This window comes from Raphanus sativus, unplaced genomic scaffold, assembly GCF_000801105.2.
Source record: "Raphanus sativus cultivar WK10039 unplaced genomic scaffold, ASM80110v3 Scaffold2128, whole genome shotgun sequence".
NCBI lineage: Eukaryota > Viridiplantae > Streptophyta > Magnoliopsida > Brassicales > Brassicaceae > Raphanus > Raphanus sativus.
The window spans coordinates 1-17,253 of record NW_026617437.1 but is presented as its reverse complement, the minus strand read 5'-3'; the positions used below and the strand labels follow the sequence as shown (position 1 = coordinate 17,253).

The 17,253-nt window shown below is 43.8% G+C and overlaps 1 non-coding gene across 1 annotated transcript; it reads left to right on the top strand.

Annotated features, from left to right (window-relative positions):
* The first annotated feature begins 12,908 nt into the window (after positions 1–12,908).
* On the top strand, positions 12,909–13,015 carry LOC130505252 (small nucleolar RNA R71). The gene has a single exon (XR_008941598.1). It is a non-coding gene; the product is annotated as a small nucleolar RNA R71 (small nucleolar RNA).
* Positions 13,016–17,253: the final 4,238 nt, after the last annotated feature.

Genomic DNA, 17,253 nt, shown 5'->3' with positions numbered 1-17,253 from the left:
GTGTTGTGATACTCCACAAGGATAGATTCAAACTAGAGTCTTTAATTTATTCTTAGCATAGTTCTAGTTATTGTATCAATCTCACAGCCACTTAATCTCTCTAGATTCAGATGGTGTGTAGATTATTTTGCTGAGAGGATTCAATCACAAGTTGATTGTCTCTTCCATTATTAAAGAGTGAGTTCATGTTCTTAGCTATTCATAGCCTTTCCAACATGGTATCAGAGCTTTGTTGCTCTCTTGGGCTGAACTCACTCTGTTCTACTTTGATCTAAGGCTCTCTCTCTCACTTTGAAATCGTTTTTGATGAGCTGTGTGGCTAGGATTCAAAAACATGAGCAGTAGAGAGTTTAGACAAAGTATGTTTTCCAAAATTTCAAGATACAATCTTTAAATGTTTTTTTTAAATCAATGACTCTCCCCTTGATCTCCTCATTGTTTAGTGATATAAGACTCGGATGGAGCCTTTGGAAGGTGATGGGGATGGATCCTCAAGCTGGCTTTCACGCACTCTCTTGAGAACAAAGGATGGTTGAAGGTGATGGCACTTGACTAGATGGATCAAGTGGTGTGGGATCTAACAAGCTGGCTTTAACGCACTCTCTTGTTGGACCGGTTGATGAGATTGATGATGGAATGAAGAACACCACAAGGATGATGGGAGATCCTTGATACAGTTCGAACTCTTGCTGCTTGAATCACACAAGGAGGAAGAGAGTTGGCGGCTTGCTTAGGGGGCAAACTGACTCATATATTGATTAGGTAAAAAGTTGTGTCTACAAAGCTGCGTGTGGGACTTTATTAATAGTCCTTCAGCTGTGACCAAAACGGTCGACTCAAAGAAAGCAAAGACTCAAAACAACAAGACTTGTGAAGCAAAAGAAACAAAAACAGCAAAACAACTAACTATGCCCCGTTTTAACTATAAAAGGAAAGTGCATAAAAATAAAAGACAAAGAGACCTAAACTAGTCTTGGTCTCGAACCTTGGCTGCTGCTGAGATGGGTGAGTTCTAGGAACCACTAGACTGACCCATCTTACCTGCACAAATCGTAAATAATGAAAACACTTCCCTTGGTTCATGGTTGAACTCCCTTGATGTGTTCTTGAAGTTGAGCACGCTTGGATCATTCTTGAAAGATATCTTGTCTTGCTCTTCTTCTTCAAGTTCTTCTTCACTCTTCTCTTCATTATCTTCAGCTTCAATCTTGTTGGTTTCTTCAAGGAGGGATTCTTCTTTAGCTTCAGTTCCTGCCAAGTACACATTTGAATCAGCACCATTCAAATAAGCTGTCTTACCTTGAGTGATATTGAGTTGCGCAAAGGCATTGCTCAAGTCATCACTTGTCTTGTTGACATGGTCTTCTTTGGGTGAATCAGCTAGAATTATAGGTGGTGGCTCAGCTAAGCTATCTAAGATAGCTTGGACCGCAAGTGCAAAGCCTTGGTTAAGTCTTCTTTGCTTGGATCGGGTCATGGGTCCTTCAGATGCCTTGGGAATGGTTATGGTGTCCTGGTTATGGTCGATGACCTCATCATTCCCTCCCCCTTCAGAAGGTTTTGACCTCAAAACTGAATCATCTGCAAGATAAGGGGTTAAATCCGCAACATTAAAAGTATGAGAAATGTTAAACTCATCAGGCAATTCCAAAAGATAAGCATTGTCATTGATCTTTTCTAGCACACGGAATGGACCATCTCCCCTAGGAGCTAGCTTAGAACTCCTTTTCTGTGGGAACCTCTCCTGCTTCATGTGGATCCACACCCACTCTCCTGGTTCAAAGATCATGGGCTTGCGCCTCTTATCAGCATTCCTCTTGTATTCCTCAGTCTTCTTGATGACATTTTCTTTAGCTTGCTGGTGTATCTTCTTGATTGCCTCTCCTCTCTTTAAGCCATCCTGATTAATCTGCTCAACTTGTGGAATTGGCTTAAGATCCAAAGGGGTTAGTGGATTAAATCCATAAACAACTTCAAAAGGGGACATCTTAGTAGCAGAATGTGTAGCATGGTTATAAGCAAATTCAATCAATGGAAGGCAATCTAACCAAGTACTTAAGTTGCGACCAAGAGTAACTCTAAGTAAAGTAGATAGGGTTCGGTTTACCACTTCAGTTTGTCCATCCGTTTGAGGATGACAAGTTGTGGAGAAGAGTAGCTTGGTACCTAGCTTCTTCCACAAGGTTCTCCAGAAATGACTCAAGAACTTGGTATCCCTATCAGATACAATGGTCCTTGGTATCCCATGTAAGCGCACCACTTCTTTAAAGAACAAGTCTGCGGTTTGAGATGCATCATTGGACTTGTCACATGGTATGAAGTGAGCCATCTTTGAGAACCGGTCCACCACCACAAAGATTGAGTCCTTGTGTCTTATCTTGGGCAAACCTAAAACAAAATCCATAGAAATATCCTCCCAAGGAGCATTAGGAATGGGTAAAGGTAAGTATAAACCGTGAGGATGTGACCTGGACTTGGCTTTGTGGCAAGGAACACATCTTGCACAATGTCTCTCAACGTCTCTCTTGAGATGTGGCCAGAAGAAGTGATCAGTAACAATAGCCAAAGTCTTGTCTACTCCAAAATGACCCATAAGACCTCCACCGTGTGCTTCTTGAAGTATAAGGTCTCTCATGGAACTTTGGGGAATACACAACCGCTTATCCCTAAATAGAAACCCTTCATGCAAGTGATAGGATTGGAAAGCTCCTTTCCCACATGATTGGAAGGCTTCTTTCAGCTCCGGATCATCTTTGTATAGTTCCTTGATGTGCTCAAATCCTAGTACCTTAGCATCCATGGTAGTGATCAAAGCATGTCTTCTCGATAAGGCATCAGCTACCACATTTTCCTTCCCCTTCTTGTACTTGATTACATATGGAAAGGTCTCAATAAACTCCAACCACTTAGCATGTCTTCTCTTAAGTGAAGTCTGGCCTCTTAAGTGCTTGAGGGTTTCATGATCAGTATGGATAATGAACTCCTTGGACCTTAGGTAGTGTTGCCAAGTCTCCAAAGCTCTAACCAATGCATATAACTCCTTGTCATACGTAGGGTAGTTGAGGGTTGCTCCACTTAGTTTCTCACTGAAGAAGGCTACTGGTTTCTTCCTCTGATGTAGCACGGCTCCTATACCCACTCCTGATGCATCACACTCTACTTCAAACATCTCGTCAAAGTCAGGTAGAGCTAGCACTGGTGCGTGAGTTAGCTTGTACTTCAAGGCATTGAAAGCAGCTTCTTGTGGCTCTCCCCATGAGAAAGCAACATTCTTCTTGATCACAGCAGTCAATGGAGCAGCTATGGTGCTGAAATCTCTAACAAAGCGCCTGTAGAAACTAGCCAAACCATGGAAACTCCTAACATGTGCAATGGATGTTGGAAGAGGCCACTCTTGTATGGCTTTGATCTTCTCTTCATCCACTTGTAGTCCCTGTTTACTCACTACAAAGCCTAAGAAAACAAGCTGGTCAGTACAAAAGGTGCACTTCTTTAGGTTGGCATATAAACCTTCCTTCCGAAGTGTAAGCAACACAAGTTCTAGATGTTCTAGATGTTCATCTAAGCTCTTAGAGTAAATAAGTATGTCATCAAAATAGACAACAACAAATTTACTTATGAATGATCTAAGAACCTGGTTCATGAGCCTCATGAAAGTGCTTGGTGCATTGGTTAGTCCAAAGGGCATAACCAACCACTCATATAGACCTTGCTTGGTCTTGAAGGCAGTCTTCCACTCATCTCCTTCACGCATCCTTACTTGATGGTAACCACTTCTTAAATCTATCTTGGAAAAGATAGTTGCTCCACTAAGCTCATCAAGCATGTCATCTAGGCGTGGGATTGGGTGTCGGTATTTGATGGTGATGTTGTTGATGGCACGGCAATCTACACACATCCTCCATGATCCATCTTTCTTGGGAACTAGTAGAACTGGTACTGCACACGGGCTTAGACTCTCTCGGATGTACCCTTTGTTCATCAAGTCTTGAACTTGTTTTTCTAGCTCCTTGGTCTCCTCCGGATTCATTCTGTATGCTGGTTTGTTCGGCAAGGCTGAACCTGGTACGAGATCAATCTGGTGCTCAATCCCTCTGATTGGAGGCAATCCAGCTGGGATCTCTTCAGGGAACAAGTCTTGAAACTTGTCTAGCACGGCTTGAGCTGGTTTAGGAACTTGTTGAGCTTCTGAGCTTCCTGTACTTAAACATTCTTTTAAAACCATTAGTAGTACAGTGCCTTGAGCACTCAAGGTCTTTAGAATAGAACCAGGAGAAATCATAAGGTTAGTTTTACTTACATGCTCTTCCTTGTTCATTTTAGCTTGTAGCTCGTGTACCTCAGATGGATTGAGTGGTGCTAGGTTATACTTGCGGTCTTTGAACTTGAAAGAATAGTAGTTGGTGCGTCCATTGTGGAATGTGGCTCGATCAAATTGCCAAGGCCTCCCCAACAAGATGTGTCCGGCTTGCATTGGTACCACATCACACACTACTTCATCTTGGTACTTACCAATACTAAAAGATATCTTTGCTTGCTCAGTGACCTTCAGCTCAGTCTTGTTGTCTAACCATTGCAACCTATAGGGCCGAGGGTGCTTGGTTGTCTCAAGACCTAACCTGTCCACCATGTACTTGCTAGCCACATTAGTACAAGATCCTCCATCTATAACCAAGTTACATACCTTAGCCTTGATGGTGCAGCGAGTGTGAAAGAGGTTCTCTCTTTGAGCTTTCTCTTCAGGATTGGTCATTGTACTTAGTACTCTCCGAGTGACCAACAACTCTCCAGTATCCGGATACTCTACTTCTTCTCCAGAGTCCATTGCTTCCATTTCTGCTTCATCTTGAGACTCATAGTCTCCATTGGTGGTGATAGTCATGACTCGTTGGTTTGGGCACTCCCTAGCCATGTGACCTCGTCCCTGACATCTAAAACAAGTATGATACACTAAAAATGAATCCTTGCTACTGCCAAGTTAACAGTTGCAATTGTAGTACTTGAGATTCAAATCCAGAGGACCAGTCTACACTCTAGTTCTATAAGTTTCAGAATCAAGCTAAGAAGAAGATATGATTTGGTTGAAATAGGCGATAGTAAACAAGCAAAATAAACACGAGATTAATTCAATTAAACAAGAGCTAGCCTAGGGTATTTCATTGGGTGTTGAATTGGAGCCAAACAATTATTCAAGCGCGATGAAGTGCTTTCTAGAACTCGGATCACTCAGCTGGAACACTCCACTGTCGTGGTAGTGATCGCTTTGCAGATCGATCTCACCACCTAACTGTCGTTGGGATGAGAATCGATTGCAAGCTTTAGAGAACAGGTCCGATCAGTTCACTTACCACCCTAATATCTACTTTCGCTGATTAGGGATACTAAGCTCATTCAATACATGTCAAGTTATCATCCTAAGCGGTTAACTAGGTGATGAACTAGTGATCTAACATCAAGTGATCAGTTTAATGAAAGCAATAAGAACAGTATGAATGAAGAACAGTTATGGATCGCTTATCTATGTTTAGCTCATGTCTCAACACCCTAAAAACCCTAGGCGAGCAAGGTCACTACTCGATCATGATGCACATAAACAAAGACATAAATCCTGAATAAAATTGCATAAGAACAGAGTATGAAACAATAGGGTTCAGATGATCTTCTCTATGAGAGGATGGATTCTTCTCCCTTACAAGTTGCAGATCGCAATACTCAGTGTTCTCTTGTAAAAACTAGGGTAAAAAAAATAGAAAATAGATAGATGGCGTTTTATATGGAGGCGCCAATCAGAAGAGAAAAAGATTAGGGCAACAAGGCTTTAATTCCTGAAATAGGAGTTTCCATATTCGTCTGGAACAATCTCCGGATCACTCCGTCTGCTTGTTCCGCTTGAGAGAGAACAGTCTCGGGACTGTTCTTTTGAGTGTTCTCCGCAGGAATGCTCCAAAAGGACATCTTTTCATCAGGCACCTTCTCTTCTTTCTTCTGCTAACTCCAGACCTGTAAAAGGTCAAAAGGGACTAGACTGACACGAATTAGTGTCTTGAAACAAATGAAAACATATATACAATGATGTGAAAAACACCATATATCAATTCCCCCAGACTTAGATCCTTGTTTGTCCTCGAACAAGGCAAGTATCAAGAACAGGGAGAAAGGTTTGAAAGCGTGGGAACTCGCTTATTCTCAGCAACCATACTCTTACCACAAATCTCTGAACCATACAAGCTGTAGATTAGGACCACACACACTTACTGAGAACCCCCTGATCACTGTTCGAAGATCGTCTCCTTACTCTATATCTCAAACCTGAAAAGGCAACACTTTCGAGACAAAACTCCTTATGTTCAATTAAGATCAGCGTGAGCTTCTTGTCACAGGCTCTACTCAGAGAGAACGGGCTAGGTATAGAACATGCTAACTTTTATGGTGGAGTTCAAGAGTGTTTAGGGTTTACCAAGAGCGGATGCGGGATATCGCACAAAATGGTCGTGAGAGGACGGCTCCATTGAGGTCCACAGTCCTTACTCATCTCTGCTAATCGGACTGCCCTCCGATAGATCGATCATAAGGCTGCTCTGCGCGATTCAACTTCCCCTTGAGAACACTTCACTGTAACCACCATTACTTTCTCAACTTCCCCAGTGGCATGCATCATAAATTCTTCTCCTTCTCGTCACCAGTAAATCGAAGCAAAAACATAAATAAATAATATATATATATATATATATATTTTTTTTTTTTTTTTTTTTTTTGAATTACAAAATGCTGGGGTGACGAGCAAGGAGGTAACAAGTGATGTATATGATGCCACTGGTGATTGTTCCTGGACTGTTCTATCCACTTACTTCTCGTTGTTCTCCATGGTATCGGAACAGGCACCTCGGTTGTTCCCTTTCGTTTGGAACATGCACTCCGGTTGTTCTGCCTGCTTCCACTGTGTGAGCATTGATGAGTAAGAACTGCGTCGATCCTTTCCTTTCCGACCTTTTTGCACATATCTGCACATAAAGTACTAGAAAAGCAAATGTATGAGGGTGGAATTAAAGGTCAGGGTTCAAGGTGGGAACTAGCTAAAGATGAGCTAGCCACTCAGGAACAGCAAGAGGGATAAAAATCGGATAAGAAGTCCTGAGTGTAGTTCTCATTCTACCCTGATCTAGTGCCCATGACAAGAAGAATTAGAGTCCAGATTAGGTTCAGATAAAGTGGAGTTAAGTCTGCCCAATGTAACCTGATCGGTATAGAACTTCTGGAGTGTCAAATGAGATAAGTCAGGGTGTTCCAGGTCCATGTGTGGGTCTTTCATCACTGCTAAGGTCACTGAATAAGAAGGTTAAAGCACAAGGTGGTTAAAGAGCATCAAAATAAGGTCCTGATTCCCACAATAGTTTTGACTGACTCGATCCTAAAAAAAAAAAAAACGACTCGATAAAAACATAAAAATGACACAAGGACTGACTCAAAAAGCACACGAGCGAATATAGTACAATCGCTCCCCCAGACTTAGTTCACACCGTCCCTGGTTGTGAAAATAAATCAGAGGAAGCTGAAACAAACCAAACGGAAGCAAATATCATGAGAAATAAACAGCCAATCAAACCGCTTCCCCTTCCCTTTTTCTTTTATTTTTTTATTATGTTTTTTTTTTTTTTTTTTTTTTTTTTTTTGTTTCGAGAACTTACCTGGGAACAATCGGCGGAACAACCGCTGGAGTGCTCTCCTGGAGTGATCTCGAATTTCTTGATTTTTCAACCTGCAAGTTAGTTCCTAGAAAGATAAAGACAAAGAGAAAACAATATTTATACTCACCAGTGGGTTGCCTCCCACCAAGCGCTTGTTTTCTGTCACTAGCTTGACTTCAATGAGCCGATTAGGCTTGAGGGGGATCGCTCAAGGGTATCTCTACACCTTCAGCGATTGTTGTGTCAGCAAGATATGGCTTGAGACGCTGACCATTGACAACAAATTCTCCTCCTCTTGTGTCCAGCAACACAACAGCTCCATAAGGGCGAACCTCCTTAATGGTGAAAGGTCCAGACCATCTAGATTTGAGCTTTCCAGGGAACAGCTTAACCCGTGAATTGAAGAGTAAAACCTGATCGTTCGGAGCAAAGCTTCTGCTGATGATCCGCCTGTCGTGGAACGCCTTGGTCTTTTCCTTGTAGATCTTAGAACTCTCATAGGCCAGATGCCTGATCTCCTCCAACTCGTGGATCTGAATGGTTCGCCTCTCCTTGGCAGGTTTGATATCGAAGTTGAGTAGTTTGACAGCCCAAGCCGCCTTGTACTCTAGCTCAACAGGTAGGTGGCACGCCTTGCCATAGACCAGATGATAGGGGGTGGTCCCTAAAGGGGTCTTGTAGGCTGTTCTGTACGCCCAGAGAGCATCGTCAAGCTTAAGGGACCAATCCTTGCGGGTGGTGTTGACAGTTTTCTGCAGGATGTTCTTGATCTCTCTGTTTGAAACTTCCACTTGACCACTTGTTTGAGGATGGTAGGCGGTTGCAACCTTGTGTTTCACACCATTCTTGCTCAGCAATCCTTGGAACAACTTGTTGATAAAGTGTGTTCCACCATCGCTTATTACCACTCTAGGCACTCCAAATCTTGGGAAGATGATGGAGGTGAACATCTTGGTTACAACTCGCGCATCATTGGTTGGACTAGCAATCGCCTCTACCCACTTGGAGACATAGTCCACAGCAACGAGGATGTACTCATTCTTGTGTGAGACTGGGAAAGGTCCCATGAAATCGATCCCCCAGCAATCGAACACTTCAACTTCCAAGATGTAGTTCTGAGGCATCTCGTTTTTCTTACTTATACTCCCCATCCTTTGGCATGAATTGCATCGAGATAAAGGCGTGAGCATCTCTGAACATAGTGGGCCACCAGAAACCGGCTTGGAGGATCTTGGAAACAGTCTTGAAGGTGGCAAAGTGACCAGCATAAGAGGAACCATGGCAGTGGTGAAGGATCCCTGGAATATCAGCCTCCGGAACACATCTCCTGAAGATCCCATCCTTGCCTTGCCGATAGAGATACGGCTCATCCCAGAAGTAGTGCCTTGCCTCCCTCAGAAATTTCCTCTTCTCATTCCCTGTGAACCTCAAAGGCTCTTTCTCAGCTGCCAAGAAGTTGGCAATCTCAGCAAACCATGGAAGGTTCGGGTACTCCTTCTGGATCACTGCAACAAATGATCCTTCTACGCGGGAACAGTCCTTAATGGCAGGTGACGACTGCTCCATGTTGCGCAGACCAATCGCATTGACGTACTCCATCGGTTGTTCCACATCAAGAACTGTCTCATCTGACACTTTCATCCTGGAGAGATGATCTGCCACTCCATTATCAACCCCCTTCTTGTCTCTTATCTCTAGATCAAACTCTTGGAGCAAGAGAATCCATCTTAAAAGCCGCGGTTTAGCATCCTTCTTCGTGAGCAGGTACTTGAGAGCCGCGTGGTCTGTGTGCACAATCACCCTTGATCCAACCAGATAGGATCTGAACTTCTCAAAAGCGAACACAATGGCAAGGAGCTCCTTCTCTGTGGTTGCGTATCGGCATTGAGCTTCATCTAAAGTTCTGCTTGCATAGTAGATCACGTGAAGCTTCTTGTCTTTACGCTGTCCAAGGACTGCTCCCACTGCAAAGTCACTTGCATCTGTCATAATCTCAAAGGGGAGATCCCAGTCTGGAGGTTGGACAACTGGTGCACTGACTAGAGCTCCCTTGATCGTGTGGAATGCGGCTAAGCAGTCACTGTCAAAGGCAAACTGAGCTTCCTTGCAGAGCAGCCGAGTGAGTGGTCTCGCGATCTTAGAAAAGTCTTGGATGAACCTCCTGTAGAAACCAGCGTGTCCCAGGAAACTCCGGATTCCCTTCACTGAAGTTGGTGGTTGCAGACTCATCATGACCTCGATCTTTGCCTTGTCCACCTCAATGCCTTTCTCGGATATCTTGTGTCCCAGAACAATCCCGTCTCTCACCATGAAGTGGCATTTCTCCCAGTTCAGCACTAAATGCTTCTCCTCGCATCGCTTCAGTACCCTGCACAAATTTGACAAACAGACATGAAAGGAGCTTCCATAGACGCTGAAATCGTCCATGAAAACCTCCATTATGTCTTCGATCAGATCAGTAAAAATCGACATCATGCATCGCTGGAAGGTCGCTGGAGCATTGCACAAGCCGAAGGGCATCCTCCTGTATGCATATGTTCCATAAGGGCATGTGAACGTCGTCTTCTCCTGATCATCTGGGTGGATGGGAATCTGAAAGAAACCTGAATAACCATCTAAAAAGCAATAGTAAGGGTGGTTAGCCAATCTCTCAAGCATTTGATCAATAAAAGGAAGTGGGAAGTGATCCTTACGAGTCGCAGCATTCAATTTACGAAAATCAATGCACATGCGATGACCAGTAACTGTTCTAGTGGGGATCAATTCATTCTTTTCATTGGTTATTACAGTGATCCCACCTTTCTTAGGTACTACATGCACAGGACTAACCCACTTACTATCAGAGATCGCATAGATCACACCTGCTTCTAGAAGTTTCATTATCTCTTTCTTTACGACATCTTTTAGATTTGGGTTTAACCTCCTCTGATGTTCTACAGAAGTCATCGATTCATCTTCCAGGTGTATTCTATGCATGCACAAATCAGGTGAAATGCCTGGTATGTCAGCTAGAGAGTAACCCAAAGCCTTACGATATTTCCTCAGCTCACACAAAAGCAGAGCAATCTCTGCATTGTTCAGGTCAGCATTCACAATAACAGGATATGTGGAGTTAGGTCCAAGAAATGCATACCTGAGTCCCTTGGGAAGGGGTTTGAGCTCTACCTTTGGAGCTTTCAGCTCGCTCCATGAGTCATCGGGCTGAGCTGCCGGAACAGTCGGGTTCTGAGCGTGGTTGTTCCAGTCGATGTGCTGGAGTCACTGTTCTCCCCCAGACTTAGATTCGCCACCGTCCTCTCCATACTCCTGGCTGAATCCAGGAACTTGGCATAGGCATCAGCATCAACACTCTCTAAGCTTTGCTCGGCTTCAGCTCTGACTAAGGCGAGTTCAAGTGGATCCTCGGTGAGAATCTCCTCGATCATTCCTTCATGCGGCTCTAGGGGATCACCATCTTCTTGGACAGTGAAGGTTTGTCCATCCAGCATCGGCTTCTTGAGCATCTGATCCATCTCAAACTTCATCACAATATCTCCAAGGTGGAGATCGATCTTTCCTTGTCGGACATCAATGATAGCTCCAACAGTGCAGAGGAATGGTCTGCCTAGGATCAGGGGATCATTGGAGTCTTCCTCGACTTCCAGAACAACGAAATCGGCAGGAACAATTGTATTCCCAACCAGAACTTGAAGATCTTCGAGGATTCCAACTGGAGACTTCACAGATCGATCAGCAAACACTAGTGACATCCTGGTAGGCTTGAAATCCGTGTATCCAAGGCGCTTAGCCACAGTATATGTCATGAGATTTATGCTCGACCCTAGATCGACGAGTGAGCATGAGAAGAGTGTTCTGCCAATCTGAACCGAGAGAACGAATTTTCCCGGATCACCCAACTTCTTGATCCTTCTGTTCTGGAGCACCGCGCTGCACTCCTTAGAGACAATCATGAACTCGCTGTCATCAGATATCTTCCCAGAGATCAATCCCTTGACGAAGCTACGCATGGATGGTATCATTTGGATCGCACTCATCAGAGGGAGCTTGACAGTTAGGTCTTCCAGCATCTTCCTGCACTTCATCTCTTCCTTATCCTTGCGTGTAGCCTTAGCTGGAACAGGGTAGGGCACTTTCGGTACATACTGACGAGCAGGAGAAGGTGCTGCAGTCGGTGGAACAACCCCAGCGGGTCGCTCTGCTTCAGGCGGAACAGTCTCAGTAGGTTGTTCTGCGTCTTCCTCATCTGTGGGTACAGCTTTAGAAGGCTGATCCGACTCCTTCTGCTTCCCTTTCTCAGCCGATGTGAATCTCCTGGGGTCTAGATCAGGCAGTTGCTTTCCACTCCTCAACCCTACTGCATTGCACTCCTTGGGGTTCTTGTCTGTTTTCCCAGGGAGAGTTCCTTGCTGTCTCTTCACGTTCTCAGCAGTTTGAGCAATCTGAATATCCATCTGTCTCATATGGCTTGAGACATTGTCATACTTCACACTCAGGTCATTGAACATATGATTCATCCTGGCGTTGATGTCGTTTGTGACCTGGTTCAGTGCTTTCCCTTGGATCTGCTGTCCTTGGAGCAGCTGGCTCATCATATTGGCGAGGCTCTTCATGTCATCATGCGGAGCAGTCTGAGTCGGTTGTGCAGCTTGCTGATTAACCGGCTGTTTCTGGCTGTGGAACTGAGCATTCTGAGCTGGGTTAAGGACAAAGGTTCTTCCCTGATTGCCATAAGGCCTTTGGTATCCACTGTTCTGACCCTGGTTCCCTTGAGCCTTATCGTCTGGTTTAGGGGCATTGAACAGGTGGGGATTGTTCCTCACGTTAGGGTTCGGGTGATAGTTCTTGAACTGCCATCCTTGCCCATTCACGTAGCTCACTTCATGCTGATCCTCAGCCGACTGATCTGCCTCTGATGTGCCATCCGCGGTAGCTTTATCCTGTGGAGATTCTTCCATGATGAAGACCTGGTTCTGGTTACTCTTAATCAGCTGATCGACCTTGGCAGAGAGCTCATCAATCTTGCTGTTGTCGATGCTCTTCACCTTCTGAGTGCGATCAGTCTCGCGGTTATTGTCAGCTGAGCTTGAGGCCATGTTCTCAATCAACTCGAATGCACCTTGAGTAGACTGAGTCATGAAGTCTCCCTTACTGGCTGAGTTCAAAGCGTTCCTGTACTCCCAGCCTACTCCATCGTAGAACACTCCCAGCAGATAATCTTCCTCAAAACCGTGATGTGGGCATTCTCTGCGGTAGACATTGAATCGCTCCCAAGCATCACAGAACGGCTCGTCCACCAATTGTTTGAAGGTCACGATCTTCTGTCTCAGAGCTGCTGTCTTCGATTTCGTGTAGAAGTGGCTTAAGAAAGCCTCTCGGACTTGTTCCCAAGTGGTGAGTGATCCGGTGGGTAGTGAATCAAGCCAGCGAGCAGCTTTCCCATCAAGAGAGAAAGGGAACAGAGTACACTTGATGTAATCGGGTGGTACTCCATTCGCTTTAGTGAAACCACACATCTTCTCAAAGTGCTCGATGTGGTCCATCGGTATCTCAGCAGGAAGCCCATTGAAGATCTTCCTTTGCACTAGACTTATCAAGGCTGGCTTGATCTCGAAGTCTTGCCTTGTGCACGGTGGAGGGGTTATGGCAGATCGCGTAGCGGGCAGATTACGCAGTAAATTTCTCTGGCCGATCTGGACCACTCCCTCCTGTTGGTTCGCAGCATTCAGAGCAGCTTGCTCGGCAGCAGCTTGCTGCGCTTGGATCGTCTGCTGCATCTGCTGCATCTGTTGTTGCATGAGTGCAAACGCAGCAGTGAGATCATCTGGATGATCACCCATGTCGGTGTTCGTTGATCTCGGCTGTTGACGGTTCTGTCGTTCCAATCTCGCTAGTTCCTCGTTAGAAAGCTGATGCAATGGCCCTTGTGCGTTGCTCCGAGTATGTCTACTGGTCATGCACCTGGATCATCAGCTGAAACAAAGAAAATAGCACGAGTTAGATATCTTAGACTAGATATGAAACCGAAAATTAGAGGTAAAAAATCTGGTCCCCGGCAACGGCGCCAAAACTTGATACACTAAAAATGAATCCTTGCTACTGCCAAGTTAATAGTTGCAATTGTAGTACTTGAGATTCAAATCCAGAGGACCAGTCTACACTCTAGTTCTATAAGTTTCAGAATCAAGCTAAGAAGAAGATATGATTTGGTTGAAATAGGCGATAGTAAACAAGCAAAATAAACACGAGATTAATTCAATTAAACAAGAGCTAGCCTAGGGTATTTCATTGGGTGTTGAATTGGAGCCAAACAATTATTCAAGCGCGATGAAGTGCTTTCTAGAACTCGGATCACTCAGCTGGAACACTCCACTGTCGTGGTAGTGATCGCTTTGCAGATCGATCTCACCACCTAACTGTCGTTGGGATGAGAATCGATTGCAAGCTTTAGAGAACAGGTCCGATCAGTTCACTTACCACCCTAATATCTACTTTCGCTGATTAGGGATACTAAGCTCATTCAATACATGTCAAGTTATCATCCTAAGCGGTTAACTAGGTGATGAACTAGTGATCTAACATCAAGTGATCAGTTTAATGAAAGCAATAAGAACAGTATGAATGAAGAACAGTTATGGATCGCTTATCTATGTTTAGCTCATGTCTCAACACCCTAAAAACCCTAGGCGAGCAAGGTCACTACTCGATCATGATGCACATAAACAAAGACATAAATCCTGAATAAAATTGCATAAGAACAGAGTATGAAACAATAGGGTTCAGATGATCTTCTCTATGAGAGGATGGATTCTTCTCCCTTACAAGTTGCAGATCGCAATACTCAGTGTTCTCTTGTAAAAACTAGCGTAAAAAAAATAGAAAATAGATAGATGGCGTTTTATATGGAGGCGCCAATCAGAAGAGAAAAAGATTAGGGCAACAAGGCTTTAATTCCTGAAATAGGAGTTTCCATATTCGTCTGGAACAATCTCCGGATCACTCCGTCTGCTTGTTCCGCTTGAGAGAGAACAGTCTCGGGACTGTTCTTTTGAGTGTTCTCCGCAGGAATGCTCCAAAAGGACATCTTTTCATCAGGCACCTTCTCTTCTTTCTTCTGCTAACTCCAGACCTGTAAAAGGTCAAAAGGGACTAGACTGACACGAATTAGTGACTTGAAACAAATGAAAACATATATACAATGATGTGAAAAACACCATATATCAAAGTAACATCTCTAGCTCTTTGATTGTTAGTACCTTTGTTTTGATCTTGTCTAGGACCCTTGTTTGAATCATCACCCTTACTCTTGAACCGAGAATCAATCTCTACAGCTTTACCTTTGTCATTCGGTTTGTTGACATTAGAAGTCCAAGGTTGTGAGTTTCTAGACCTACTAGTAGCGGTCTTACGCTTGATTTGCTTCTCAACCTGCACAGCTAAGTGCATTAGTTCATGTAAACCACTATACTGAGCTCTTTCTACCTTCCTGGAGATACGCTCTTGAAGTCCATCAATGAATTGAGCCATCAAAGCTTCCTCAGATTCTTCTAACTCCAGTGAGTTCATCAGCTTCTCAAACTCTTCAAAGTATTCTTCTACTGACCTATTACCTTGAGACAACTTGCGAAAACGTTTTTGTAAGTCTCTATGATAATAATCAGGGACATATCTTAACCTTAGGAGATACTTCATGTCAGCCCAAGTTGTGACAGCTCCAAAGCGGTTCCTCCTCCTCTCAGCTACAGTTCTGTCCCACCAGGCAAGTGCATTCTCGGTGAGCTGAGCAGCTGCTAAGGCAACCTTCTTGTGCTCTCCATAGCCATAGCACTCAAAGATATACTCTAAGCGCTTCTCCCAATCCATGTAAGCTTCTGGATCAGATTTTCCTGTAAAAATAGGAGGAACAATTTTAATGTCTTTGTTGTGCTCCCTATGATTAACTTCCCTAGCACGGTTGTGTCTAAGTGGATCCTGTCTCCTAGGATTGCGGTTCTGGAGAGGATCATCATCATCTAGGCTCGGCATGCTATCATCATCTCCTTGCTCTCCATCTTCATCTTCATGGATGGGGTTTTGGTTGCGGATTGGAACTCTCCTTTGAGGTTGCTCCAACCGGTTCAAGCGAGTGTTGATCTGCTGGCCAAGCTCTTCTACAACAGCCCTCATCTCTTCTCTCATGGCAGCCATGATCTGCTCCATGGTTGGAGGGTTAGCCCCATTGTTGGCGTTCTCATCACCCATGTTTTGTTTGGTTCCTTGCTAGTCACTCAACAAAAACAACAAAATATCAAAGCACCAACGGTAACTAGAATTTAAATATGAAACTTTGAAACAGACGAAAAAAAAGAATAAAAGGAAAATCTTTTGGGGTTTTGAAAGTTTTTAAATGAAAAGGAAAGACAATACTCGAATGACCTATGAAAGGAAACTAAATCAACTAGAAAAACTTGCGTGATCAACAATAAGGAAAGAACAAAATATTTTTGGGTTTTCGAAATTTTTATGAATCAAAGAGCGAATGCAACAAGAACAAGTAACTTTTTATGGGGTTTTTGATTTATGAAAATAAGAACTCGAAACAATATAAAAGCAAAGGGTAAGAACAACCAAAGGATTGGATCCTTTGGCTCTGATACCAAAATGATATAAGACTCGGATGGAGCCTTTGGAAGGTGATGGGGATGGATCCTCAAGCTGGCTTTCACGCACTCTCTTGAGAACAAAGGATGGTTGAAGGTGATGGCACTTGACTAGATGGATCAAGTGGTGTGGGATCTAACAAGCTGGCTTTAACGCACTCTCTTGTTGGACCGGTTGATGAGATTGATGATGGAATGAAGAACACCACAAGGATGATGGGAGATCCTTGATACAGTTCGAACTCTTGCTGCTTGAATCACACAAGGAGGAAGAGAGTTGGCGGCTTGCTTAGGGGGCAAACTGACTCATATATTGATTAGGTAAAAAGTTGTGTCTACAAAGCTGCGTGTGGGACTTTATTAATAGTCCTTCAGCTGTGACCTAAACGGTCGACTCAAAGAAAGCAAAGACTCAAAACAACAAGACTTGTGAAGCAAAAGAAACAAAAACAGCAAAACAACTAACTATGCCCCGTTTTAACTATAAAAGGAAAGTGCATAAAAATAAAAGACAAAGAGACCTAAACTAGTCTTGGTCTCGAACCTTGGCTGCTGCTGAGATGGGTGAGTTCTAGGAACCACTAGACTGACCCATCTTACCTGCACAAATCGTAAATAATGAAAACACTTCCCTTGGTTCATGGTTGAACTCCCTTGATGTGTTCTTGAAGTTGAGCACGCTTGGATCATTCTTGAAAGATATCTTGTCTTGCTCTTCCAAGTTCTTCTTCACTCTTCTCTTCATTATCTATAGCTTCAATCTTGTTGGTTTCTTCAAGGAGGGATTCTTCTTTAGCTTCAGTTCCTGCCAAGTACACATTTGAATCAGCACCATTCAAATAAGCTGTCTTACCTTGAGTGATATTGAGTTGCGCAAAGGCATTGCTCAAGTCATCACTTGTCTTGTTGACATGGTCTTCTTTGGGTGAATC